Source organism: Homalodisca vitripennis, chromosome X (genome assembly GCF_021130785.1).
Source record: "Homalodisca vitripennis isolate AUS2020 chromosome X, UT_GWSS_2.1, whole genome shotgun sequence".
Classification (NCBI taxonomy): Eukaryota; Metazoa; Arthropoda; class Insecta; order Hemiptera; family Cicadellidae; genus Homalodisca; species Homalodisca vitripennis.
In genome coordinates, this window is record NC_060215.1 from 10,530,150 (window position 1) to 10,544,020 (window position 13,871).

A 13,871-nucleotide genomic window follows, 5' to 3' on the forward strand; every position below is an offset into this window, starting at 1 on the left:
TTAAAGATCTCATGTATTATCCATGCCACCAATTACACTGTGCATTACTCGATGAGAACCGCACTTGTGATTGATAGTCCCTGACCAGACTAAATATGACATGAAGAAAGTAACGAGATGTTTAGTACACAGTAATCGAGGCTTCGGAATTTATGAATCAGATTTTTTCTTATGTGGATAATGTAACACATACAACAGTGACTAGATTTCTGTGAATAAATTGTACGAATGTATCGTGACACACGAATGTCAGATATCAATATAAACGTGTGCCTCCATGCACACCATTTTTTACCCACGGATTTAATAAAACTAACATTAATTACTATGGACAAATACAGAACGAAAATACTCAGGTCACAATGCGTACGTTCCTAACAACCAACCACAGAGTACTGTCCAGGAGATCATTAAAATTACAACCGTTCCGACAGAAACATGTTCTGATGCTAAATTCTAAATAATTACAAACAAATTCAATAAAACTGTTTAAAATTGTAAATTTATTTAAAACAATTTTGTCTGTAACATGTTTTTATACAGAGTGTCCCACAAGGATAGAGAAAAAGTGTTTTTTTGGTGAGGTTTCCGTAATAACATTGAATTACAAGTCAATAACCATACGCCGTAACACGCTTGATTTGCTAGTTACCGGCAACATACATTATAGCTTCAAGATTGAAATTAACCTAAATAGACATTACCGGGATTAAAATGAAACGGTCATTTTCTGTGAATTCATAGTTCTCTGACCAGAATATTTGAATGACATGAATTATAGTACACTCGGTTTCTAGGTTCCTGGCATAACTAGTGCTAACACAAAACTTGTGAGGTTTTTATTGTTTAAAAAAATAAAATACTTAATAAAATTTGGTATGAAACTCTGCACATAAATCATGTGGGGAATTTAATTCTAAACGGACATATTCAGGAAAATTAAATCACAAATACATATTATGCAATTTCTTAATGAACACTGCAATAAAAAACTATTCTATTCAGTAAATCCATTAGAACTTTTGATATAACAATGATCTAAAATATTTCTCAGTCTGTAACTGGGAAACTAAGTAGTATAAACTCACATTTTTTTGACGTACAAAAATCGCCTAGTAAAATATTTATCCAGCCTTGTGGGACAAACTAAGAAAAAGTACTGTACTATTAATACTCAAACATTAGAAATAATGAAACAGAAAATATGCTTTACTATAGAAAATAACCTTAACTATAGATATTCCCAATCCCTTTATATAGAAACTGTTTTGTTCCCAAAAGCTAGAAGTAACTTTCTGTGAATAGAACATCGCCCTTGTACAATTTGAATGTCTTTCTCGATCCACTACGCCATTATAGTGTAGACAACAGGGTAAACAAACAAACAGACACCGGGTTACTAAAGATACGAGTAACTTTGTGTGAATAGAACACCGCCCTTGTACAATTTGAATGTCTTTCTCGATCCACTACGCCATTATAGTGTAGACAACAGGGTAAACAAACAAACAGACACCGGGTTACTACAGATACGAGTAACTTTGTGTGAATAGAACACCGCCCTTGTACAATTTGAATGTCTTTCCCGATCCACTACGCCATTATAGTGTAGACAACAGGGTAAACAAACACACAGACACCGGGTTACTACAGATACGAGTAACTTTGTGTGAATAGAACACCGCCCTTGTACAATTTGAATGTCTTTTCCCGATCCACTACGCCATTATAGTGTAGACAACAGGGTAAACAAACAAACAGACACCGGGTTACTACAGATACGAGTAACTTTGTGTGAATAGAACACCGCCCTTGTACAATTTGAATGTCTTTCTCGATCCACTAAGCCATTATAGTGTGGACAGCAGGGTAAACAAACAAACAGACACAGGGTCACTAAAGATACGAGTAACTTTGTGTGAATAGAACACCGCCCTTGTACAATTTGAATGTCTTTCTCGATTCACTAAGCCATTATCGTGTGGACAGCAGGGTAAACAAACACACAGACACTGGGTTACTAAAGATACGAGTAACTTTGTGTGAATAGAACACCGCCCTTGTACAATTTGAATGTCTTTCTCGATCCACTAAGCCATTATCGTGTGGACAGCAGGGTAAACAAACACACAGACACCGGGTTACTAAAGATACGAGTAACTTTGTGTGAATAGAACACCGCCCTTGTACAATTTGAATGTCTTTCTCGATCCACTACGCCATTATCGTGTGGACAACAGGGTAAACAAACACACAGACACCGGGTTACTAAAGATACGAGTAACTTTGTGTGAATAGAACACCGCCCTTGTACAATTTGAATGTCTTTCTCGATCCACTACGCCATTATCGTGTGGACAACAGGGTAAACAAACACACAGACACCGGGTTACTAAAGATACGAGTAACTTTGTGTGAATAGAACACCGCCCTTGTACAATTTGAATGTCTTTCTCGATCCACTACGCCATTATCGTGTGGACAGCAGGGTAAACAAACACACAGACAACGGGTTACTAAAGATACGAGTAACTTTGTGTGAATAGAACACCGCCCTTGTACAATTTGAATGTCTTTCTCGATCCACTACGCCATTATAGTGTAGACAACAGGGTAAACAAACAAACAGACACCGGGTTACTACAGATACGAGTAACTTTGTGTGAATAGAAACACCGCCCTTGTACAATTTGAATGTCTTTCCCGATCCACTACGCCATTATAGTGTAGACAACAGTGTAAACAAACACACAGACACCGGGTTACTACAGATACGAGTAACTTTGTGTGAATAGAACACCGCCCTTGTACAATTTGAATGTCTTTCCCGATCCACTACGCCATTATAGTGTAGACAACAGGGTAAACAAACACACAGACACCGGGTTACTACAGATACGAGTAACTTTGTGTGAATAGAACACCGCCCTTGTACAATTTGAATGTCTTTCCCGATCCACTACGCCATTATAGTGTAGACAACAGGGTAAACAAACAAACAGACACCGGGTTACTACAGATACGAGTAACTTTGTGTGAATAGAACACCGCCCTTGTACAATTTGAATGTCTTTCTCGATCCACTACGCCATTATAGTGTAGACAACAGGGTAAACAAACAAACAGACACCGGGTTACTACAGATACGAGTAACTTTGTGTGAATAGAACACCGCCCTTGTACAATTTGAATGTCTTTCCCGATCCACTACGCCATTATAGTGTAGACAACAGGGTAAACAAACACACAGACACCGGGTTACTACAGATACGAGTAACTTTGTGTGAATAGAACACCGCCCTTGTACAATTTGAATGTCTTTCTCGATTCACTAAGCCATTATCGTGTGGACAGCAGGGTAAACAAACACACAGACACTGGGTTACTAAAGATACGAGTAACTTTGTGTGAATAGAACACCGCCCTTGTACAATTTGAATGTCTTTCTCGATCCACTAAGCCATTATCGTGTGGACAGCAGGGTAAACAAACACACAGACACCGGGTTACTAAAGATACGAGTAACTTTGTGTGAATAGAACACCGCCCTTGTACAATTTGAATGTCTTTCTCGATCCACTACGCCATTATCGTGTGGACAACAGGGTAAACAAACACACAGACACCGGGTTACTAAAGATACGAGTAACTTTGTGTGAATAGAACACCGCCCTTGTACAATTTGAATGTCTTTCTCGATCCACTACGCCATTATCGTGTGGACAACAGGGTAAACAAACACACAGACACCGGGTTACTAAAGATACGAGTAACTTTGTGTGAATAGAACACCGCCCTTGTACAATTTGAATGTCTTTCTCGATCCACTACGCCATTATCGTGTGGACAGCAGGGTAAACAAACACACAGACAACGGGTTACTAAAGATACGAGTAACTTTGTGTGAATAGAACACCGCCCTTGTACAATTTGAATGTCTTTCTCGATCCACTACGCCATTATAGTGTAGACAACAGGGTAAACAAACAAACAGACACCGGGTTACTACAGATACGAGTAACTTTGTGTGAATAGAACACCGCCCTTGTACAATTTGAATGTCTTTCCCGATCCACTACGCCATTATAGTGTAGACAACAGGGTAAACAAACACACAGACACCGGGTTACTACAGATACGAGTAACTTTGTGTGAATAGAACACCGCCCTTGTACAATTTGAATGTCTTTCCCGATCCACTACGCCATTATAGTGTAGACAACAGGGTAAACAAACACACAGACACCGGGTTACTACAGATACGAGTAACTTTGTGTGAATAGAACACCGCCCTTGTACAATTTGAATGTCTTTCCCGATCCACTACGCCATTATAGTGTAGACAACAGGGTAAACAAACAAACAGACACCGGGTTACTACAGATACGAGTAACTTTGTGTGAATAGAACACCGCCCTTGTACAATTTGAATGTCTTTCTCGATCCACTACGCCATTATAGTGTAGACAACAGGGTAAACAAACAAACAGACACCGGGTTACTACAGATACGAGTAACTTTGTGTGAATAGAACACCGCCCTTGTACAATTTGAATGTCTTTCCCGATCCACTACGCCATTATAGTGTAGACAACAGGGTAAACAAACACACAGACACCGGGTTACTACAGATACGAGTAACTTTGTGTGAATAGAACACCGCCCTTGTACAATTTGAATGTCTTTCCCGATCCACTACGCCATTATAGTGTAGACAACAGGGTAAACAAACAAACAGACACCGGGTTACTACAGATACGAGTAACTTTGTGTGAATAGAACACCGCCCTTGTACAATTTGAATGTCTTTTCCGATCCACTACGCCATTATAGTGTACACAACAGGGTAAACAAACACACAGACACCGGGTTACTAAAGATACGAGTAACTTTGTGTGAGTAGAACACCGCCCTTGTACAATTTGAATGTCTTTCTCGATCCACTACGCCATTTTAGTGTAGACAACAGGGTAAACAAACAAACAGACACCGGGTTACTACAGATACGAGTAACTTTGTGTGAATAGAACACCGCCCTTGTACAATTTGAATGTCTTTCTCGATCCACTAAGCCATTATAGTGTGGACAGCAGGGTAAACAAACAAACAGACACAGGGTCACTAAAGATACGAGTAACTTTGTGTGAATAGAACACCGCCCTTGTACAATTTGAATGTCTTTCTCGATTCACTAAGCCATTATCGTGTGGACAGCAGGGTAAACAAACACACAGACACTGGGTTACTAAAGATACGAGTAACTTTGTGTGAATAGAACACCGCCCTTGTACAATTTGAATGTCTTTCTCGATCCACTAAGCCATTATCGTGTGGACAGCAGGGTAAACAAACACACAGACACCGGGTTACTAAAGATACGAGTAACTTTGTGTGAATAGAACACCGCCCTTGTACAATTTGAATGTCTTTCTCGATCCACTACGCCATTATCGTGTGGACAACAGGGTAAACAAACACACAGACACCGGGTTACTAAAGATACGAGTAACTTTGTGTGAATAGAACACCGCCCTTGTACAATTTGAATGTCTTTCTCGATCCACTACGCCATTATCGTGTGGACAACAGGGTAAACAAACACACAGACACCGGGTTACTAAAGATACGAGTAACTTTGTGTGAATAGAACACCGCCCTTGTACAATTTGAATGTCTTTCTCGATCCACTACGCCATTATCGTGTGGACAGCAGGGTAAACAAACACACAGACAACGGGTTACTAAAGATACGAGTAACTTTGTGTGAATAGAACACCGCCCTTGTACAATTTGAATGTCTTTCTCGATCCACTAAGCCATTATCGTGTGGACAACAGGGTAAACAAACACACATACACCGGGTTACTAAAGATACGAGTAACTTTGTGTGAATAGAACACCGCCCTTGTACAATTTGAATGTCTTTCTCGATCCACTACGCCATTATCGTGTGGACAGCAGGGTAAACAAACACACAGACAACGGGTTACTAAAGATACGAGTAACTTTGTGTGAATAGAACACCGCCCTTGTACAATTTGAATGTCTTTCTCGATCCACTAAGCCATTATCGTGTGGACAACAGGGTAAACAAACACACAGACAACGGGTTACTAAAGATACGAGTAACTATGTGTGAATAGAACACCGCCCTTGTACAATTTGAATGTCTTTCTCGATCCACTATACCATTATAGTGTGTAACTTGAAAATCAAGTTCGACAGGTCAGATCTGTTGCGAAAAGTAAATTAGAGGACGTTTGTGGAGAGGAGGAAAATGAAGACAACCCTTTTTCTTACAGTGATGGGCACTAAATTAACTTTACTTTTCTGTAAATATTTCACTTTTTTCATTTCTCAAAAAGTGATTTTTAAAACGTTATGCAAATTTTTGAGAAAACTCTCAAGATATGAAACTAAATATGTACCACAAGTTACTTAAAACTAAATATGTACCACAAGTTACTTAAAACTAAATATGTACCACAAGTTACTTAAAACTAAATATGTACCACAAGTTACTTAAAACTAAATATGTACCACAAGTTACTTAAAAATTATTTCTACTCGTAGTTTCTTACACACAGGTTTTTTATAGTTAAATGTTTACTAATAAAATTAAATATTTAAGGTTAAACAGTTTTGAATTTCATAAATATTTAATTTTTGAGTAAAATAAAAATTCCTTGCGTATGGACTTTGGAATTATAGATTTTTAAAATAAAAAAGTATTGTTATATAAAACATGGTTACAGAAATTGTTCGCATTATCATTCAGGTTACATGGCGTTTGGGCTTCCCTTACGCCTCTCAATTTTTCATATAAATACAATATACGAAAATATAGTTATTGTAGACTAATTACTTTTATTATGTAACAAAAACAGCAAAGTATTACGGTTTAATACAGGTATATAAGTTAGTAATAGTTTATTGATATCTAGAGAGAGTTACGAACTTGCCATAAAACTTTCAAAAATTCACTAAATTAAGATTACCATCCTTATCACTTTTTTAACATTCATTCAAGGTTAGAACTTAACATACGAGTACGCGTACCACCTGACATTACACTTTTAAAAAACAGAAATTAAAAATCACTTGAGATGGAAATGTGTCAAAAGACCTAATACTTGTCCAACAGGTATAACTGATGGTAAGATATGTGGTGACAATAAAACATTATAATTATTAGCTTCAAGGGTTCTACTCGTAATAATCCATGCTGAGGACATAACTAACACAAATTAAAATTACAAGACATGTATTTCATAATTTAGATACATAATATTATTAAAATTAATCCTGCGAAATATCCTTCTTATAATATTCTGTAATCAAGATAAAGCAAATTAAAAAGTATTAGGACGAAACATTTCAAAACGCTCGACATAATTAATGGATAAGACGTTCAGTAGGAAGTTTATAATAATTAGTAATTAATAATTGTTAAAGGGAGCCTGAGGCAGCCTATAAGGCAGGACGGTGTTTTGAGTGTAAGGTTTATTGGCGTGTGAGGGAGTGCTTTCCCCCATTTCTTTACAAAAGCGACGATGCCGTTCTATAGAAACCTTTTGCAATATACATTACTCATTGTTATTTGTATGGATCGACTTTTTATTCATGCTTTCACGGCGCATATGTGTTACCCTTGGTTAATATTAACTTAAACATTGTGTGGAATGTCAATCCAAAAACAACTTGCGCCCACGTATGGTTATCATTCGCAATCATGACACTGGATGGTAATGATGATAACAGATATCGGTGAATATTAATATTAACTTAAACATAGTGTGGAATGTCAATCCAAAAACAACTTGCGCTCACGTATCGTTATCATTCGCAATCATGACACTGGATGGTAACGATGATAACAAACATCGGTGAATATTAATATTAACTTAAACATAGTGTGGAATGTCAATCCAAAAACAATTTGCGCCACTTACGGTTATCATTCGCAATCATGACACTGGATGGTAACGATGATAACAAACATCGGTGAATATTAATATTAACTTAAACATTGTGTGGAATGTCAATCCAAAAACATCTTGCGCTCATCATCGGTGAATATTAACATGTGTGGAATGTCAATCCAAAAAGCAACTTGCGCCACTTATGGTTATCATTCGCAATTATGACACTAGATGGTAACGATGATAAAAAACATCTGTGAATATTAATATTAACTTAAACATTGTGTGGAATGTCAATCCAAAAACATCTTGCGCTCTCCTATCGTTATCATTCGCAATCATGACACTGGATGGCAACGATGATAACAAACATCGGTGAATATTAATATTAACTCAAACATTGTGTGGAATGTGAATCCAAAAATAACTTGCGCCACTTACGGTTATCATTCGCAATCATGACACTGGATGGTAACGATGATAACAAACATCGGTGAATATTAATATTAACTTAAACATTGTGTGGAATGTCAATCCAAAAACAACTTGCGCTCACGTATCGTTATCATTCGCAATCATGACACTGGATGGTAACGATGATAACAAAGATCGGTGAATATTAATATTAACTGAAACATTGTGTGGAATGTCAATCCAAAAACAAATGGGAGATGGCAGGCCTGGTCCTGCAGTATTGACATAAAAAGACCAGTTTTCTAGTTTTTTAATTGATTTTGAAGTGTTTAAACAGCAAGTTAAGTTCTAACCTGTGATTCAAGGTAAAATCTATATACGCATGTAGAATTAAATTTTCAAGACCAATAGTTACAACTTAAATTTCTACCTAAAAGAACAGTTTGAAATGTGTGATTAGAACTTAACCTAAGAATTAACTTAGTTGAAACGGCTGTTTTCTCTACTTTACACACGCTCAAATCTTCAACAGTGTTGCCAAAATTACAATGCAAGATTGACCTAACTTAGTTCGATTAGGCAACGATAGAGTGTGCCAGCCATCAGACTTTAAACGCCATCCTGTAGTTGACCACTGATAACTGAACTTGGTTGTCAATGAGCGCCTCTTATCAGTGACCACACCTCTTATCAGCTGCTGCTGTAGCTTCTTATCGTCGACTCAACTGTCCATCACTCGTGTGTTCAGTTGTATCTCTAGGCTGTAGGCACTCCCAAAAACTCAATAACTCCACTTGCAAGTGTTAATAAATTAGTGGAAGTGTGTATAGAGTCAACTACTTTATTAATTTATTGAGTTTACTTATTCTACACATTGTTATGTTTTTTTAATGTTGTTAGTCTAATACTCTGGAACTTTGTTAGTCTTGCCACCAATTTATTATTCTATCCCTTACTTAAATTGTGAAAATGACATTAAAAATTATTACAAGTGCAGGCAAACCCTATCTAGTTCTGAATCACTTTAAATTTCGGGATGTAAGAACTCTGGCAAACGGTAACATATCTTGGCGCTGTTGTGTTAAAACCTGTAAATGTTTAATCAAGACTGATAGCAATAAGACTATAATACTGGAGCTAAATAATGACCACAACCACTCGTCACCAACAACCTCCAATAGATCATCGGTCGCAGCGGTACCGCAACGGAGAACATCTCGCCGGACCCGCTCTACCGCCACTGACACGCCTTCACCGAACATTTCAAGCCCCGTAACGCCTTCACATAGCCTTTTAAACCCTGCAGCATCCACGCCAAAACAGGCTAGTATCTCCATAGACACTTTTCAACCATCAAATTCTATGTATCTTTCTAGTACAGAAATTCAATCGGACCCTAACACTTCACTCACTCAAACTCCTAAACCCTCAGGGCAAAACACATTTTCTAATGAACCGTCCCAAACCCCTTTGCCATGTACCAAAGAAGTGAGCCGGGGCTCAGTTTGGACAATTTACTTTTTGTGTCTTTTATTTTTCCCACCTCGGCCACTCTTGTCAGTCGGTGGGGGAGTATCCATCAAGTATTGATTTTCTGCCTGGTTGGACTGATTGGTTGAGGTCAGCTGGTTGACCTTGACTAGTTTACCGACCAGCAGTTCACCGGCACCGGCTACTGTTCGGAGCGGTCAGACACGTTCGGAGAAGCTACTGTGTTTCTGGCTGTTCTCTGCTCGTTCCGTTTCCCCACTTGTTGAAGGAGGATCTCCATTTTGAGTTGTTGGCTCGTGGGCTCACTCCGGGTTCCGACTGCGAGTCCATGCGGAAGCAACTGCGGGATAACATGGACCTGGACACTACCTGGCCTAGAGATTTGACATTCCAGAAGCAGAGGCCTATTTTGGAGGCTAAGTTGGAGACGTTTGAGAATAGTCAGGAGGACTGGTTGGAGTCGCCGCCTACTGGCCGAGAGAGGGCTAGGTATTTGTCCCGGCTTACCCATCTACATATGAGGCTGTCGCTACTTAGAGCCAAGCTTACTAGTTCTGGTGATAAGGAGTGGTTGGAGGAACGCATTACCTTGGTTGACGGCCTGCTGACTGTACTCGAGAGGGACGAGGGGGCAAAGGCTCCTGAAAAAACTGTGTCTGCGGTTAACTCTGCTGCGGCTGTTAAGGGTGAAGGCCAGATCCCTGGGTCAGTCGTTGCGGAGGTGTCTGGTGTGGACGGGACCCGGGGGCCTGTGACCCAAATGCCTGCTGGATCTGGAGGACTAGGGACTGTGGTGACGGGATCCTTTGTGCAGTATCACAAGCTTCCAAACCAACTTACCCCGTTGCTGCAGCGACTACCAACAGTGGATGGTCTAGATACTGAAGCTTTGCTGCGGTTTCTATCTGAGATCCTGCGACTGCATGACTTGCCTGATCTTCAGGGAACGAGCTTCCTGCATGTCATCTCTCCGTTTTGTAGGCCACCTTTGGGTGACTGTCCGGTTCGAGTTCTCCAGAGGGGGGTACCCTGGATGATTTTCATAGGGAGGCATTGGATTTCTTTGTTCCTGGTCCATTGAGGGAGCGTCTAAACGTCAAAAAACTAGATCAAAGGGGGGTTTTATCTGAAGTTCCCCCGAGGTCTAAGAAAAATTTCAAAAAAATAGTACCTGTGCGAAAAATTTGATTAATAGTTTGGACACTATGAGCCTAGCAGAAAAGGGAAACCTACGGCTTAGGACAGCATCTTCGGTGTGCCCTTATATCAATATCTTAGTGGGAGACTCAGTGCATAAGGCCCTAGTTGATTCCGGGTCAGCCTGTAGCCTCATCTCTTCCCGTCTGTTTGAAGCCATTTCAAGGTTGGGTTTGGTGAAGCACACCGAGGAGTCTTCTTTAACTTGCTGGACTGCTTCTAATTCTCCTCTTCCAATTTCGAAGAAGGCTTCAATCAAGTTTAAGGTTGAATGTTTTTCATGGGTGTGGAGCTTCCTTGTGGCCCAGGACCTGAGTATGGATTGTATTTTGGGGGCGGATTTTATTCAAAAGACTGGTTTGGTGCTGGATCTTCAGGCGGGCCAGTCTTATTTCAAATTCAATCGGCGAGTGTCAGTCCCCTTTTCTGATAATTTCAAATCGACACCGCAGGTTGGTGAGGTGGAGTGTGAGGAAGGTTCTGGCCCTGGGGACCCGTTCGGTCACTTGGATGAGGAGCAAGCTGGGGTTCTCCGTGAGCTTTGCTCAAGACTTCCGGAGGTCCTCACACCCAAGCTCGGTTCTACCCATCTTATTGAATATGAAATTCGTCTGACTGACACTCAGCCAGTACGCTCCCACCCATAGTTGGCTCCTCCAAAGATGGAGGTTATGCGTGGTATCATCAAGGATCTCTTGGATCAAGGAGTTATTGAGCCTTCAAACTCACCGTATGCCAGTCCAGCGTTCTTGGTTCCAAAGCCGAATGGAAAATATCGTATGGTGGTCGACCTAAGAAAATTTAATGCCAAGATTGAAATAGACTCAGTGCCTCTCCCCGATCTCCATTCTGCTTTTGATTGGTTCGGTAAGGCCAAATTTTTCACTATATTTGATTTGAACCAAGCCTATCATCAGATTCCGTTGAAGAAGGAATCACGTCCTCTCACGGCCTTCTGTGTTCCGTGGAATTTGTATCAGTACCGATCTGTGCCGATGGGGCTAGCTGTGGGGGCCCAAACGTTAACTAGGTTGCTTGACTCCATCTTCCACGATGTGAAGTTCAGGTATGTCTTTAATTATCTTGATGACCTTCTGGTCTACAGTGAGTCTTTCACGGAACACGTTAAACATCTTGAGCAGGTATTGGTTAGGTTGGGTAGGGCTGGCCTTACAGTCAATCCGGAGAAGGTGTCTTACGCCAAGTCTGAAATATCGTTTCTCGGTCACCTCGTGTCGTCTAGGGGTGTATCTATAGATCCTGCCAGGACCCAAGGCATTCGGGATTTTCCTCCTCCGAAGGATGCCAAGGGTGTTGCCAGATTCATCGGCATGGTTAATTTCTACCGTAGGTTTATTCCTGACTTTGCCGAGGTGGCCGCCCCTCTGAACGCTTTAAGAAGGAAAGACGCAAAGTTCGTTTGGGGTGAAGATCAAGAACGTGCTTTTCAACTGCTTAGGGAGGCCATTATCCAACCTCCTGTGCTGCGAATACCGGACTTTAGTAGGCCCTTCATCTTGCAGACTGACTCCTCATCCTGTGCTGTAGGAGCTGTGCTTTCTCAAGAGTTCGATGGCGCTCGGCAACCAATAGCTTTTGCATCTAGGACTTTGACCCTTCAGGAAAAGAAATCTTCTATTTATGAGCTGGAGTGTCTGGCGGTCGTTTTCGGCATGGATAAGTTTCGGAGGTTCCTAGAGCATTCCGAATTTCTGCTGGAAACTGACAATCAGGCTCTTTCCTGGCTATTGGCCCATCCTCGACAACTCGGGAAGATTGGTCGCTGGGTTGTCAAAATTGCGGCCTTTAAATTCAGGGTGCAGCACATTCGCGGCACCCAAAACGTCGTCGCCGATGCTCTTTCTAGAATGTATCATCTACCCAGCGATCCTGTTGATTCTCAAGCACCGTTGTGTGGGACTGTGCTGTTGGATTTCCCTGCTGCCTTTGAGAGTTTTGGCTCTCACCAACTTCAAGACCCCGAGTTGTCAAACATCATTGGTGAGCTACAGGAGGGAGAAGCCCACTCTCCTTACTTCTTGTCCAAGGGTGTCCTCTGCTGTCGTGCCCGACGCGGAGGTGGTCCCAAGATTGTTCTGCCGAGTGCCCTCATACCGATGGTCTTTTCCTATTTTCATGTTTCTCCCGTGGGCGGTCATTTAGGGATTCACAAGACCATCGCTAAAATCAGAGATAAGTTCATCTGGAAGAGTATGGACAGAGACATTGCTGGTAGAGTACGAGCTTGTCATCTTTGCTCGGTCAGTAAACCAGCACAAAATACCAAATTAGGACTTCTTTCCTCCGAGGTGGCGGAGCGGCCTCTTGAAAAGGTATTCATTGACTATGTGGGGCCCTTTCCCCGTAGCAAGTCAGGGAACACCTCCCTGCTTGTCGCTGTGGATGCTTTCTCTAAGTTTTGCTGGTTGATTCCTCTTAGGAGTGCCACGGCGTCGCTCACCGTCAAGGCACTCAAGTCCCGCCTTCTACAGAATTTTGGAGTGCCCGCCACCTTCGTCTCAGATAACGGCACACAATTCGTGTCGAGGGAGTTTCATCGCTTCTGTTTTGGGCATGGAATCAAACATGTTACGACATCTCCATACTACCCCCAGCCTTCTCATGCTGAGCGGTTCAACCGCAATCTCAGAGCCTCACGCTGAGAAACAAACTACCTGGGATGAAAACCTGAGCTGGCTTCAGTTAGCCTTCAATTCTGCTCTTCACGAGAGTCACGATTCCACGTCTTATCAGGTCATGTTTAGTCGTCCTCCTTCTGATCCCTTGTCTAATCTCTGGAGTCTGGATAGTCTTCTACCAGTACCTGGTACTCCCAATGTGAGTGAC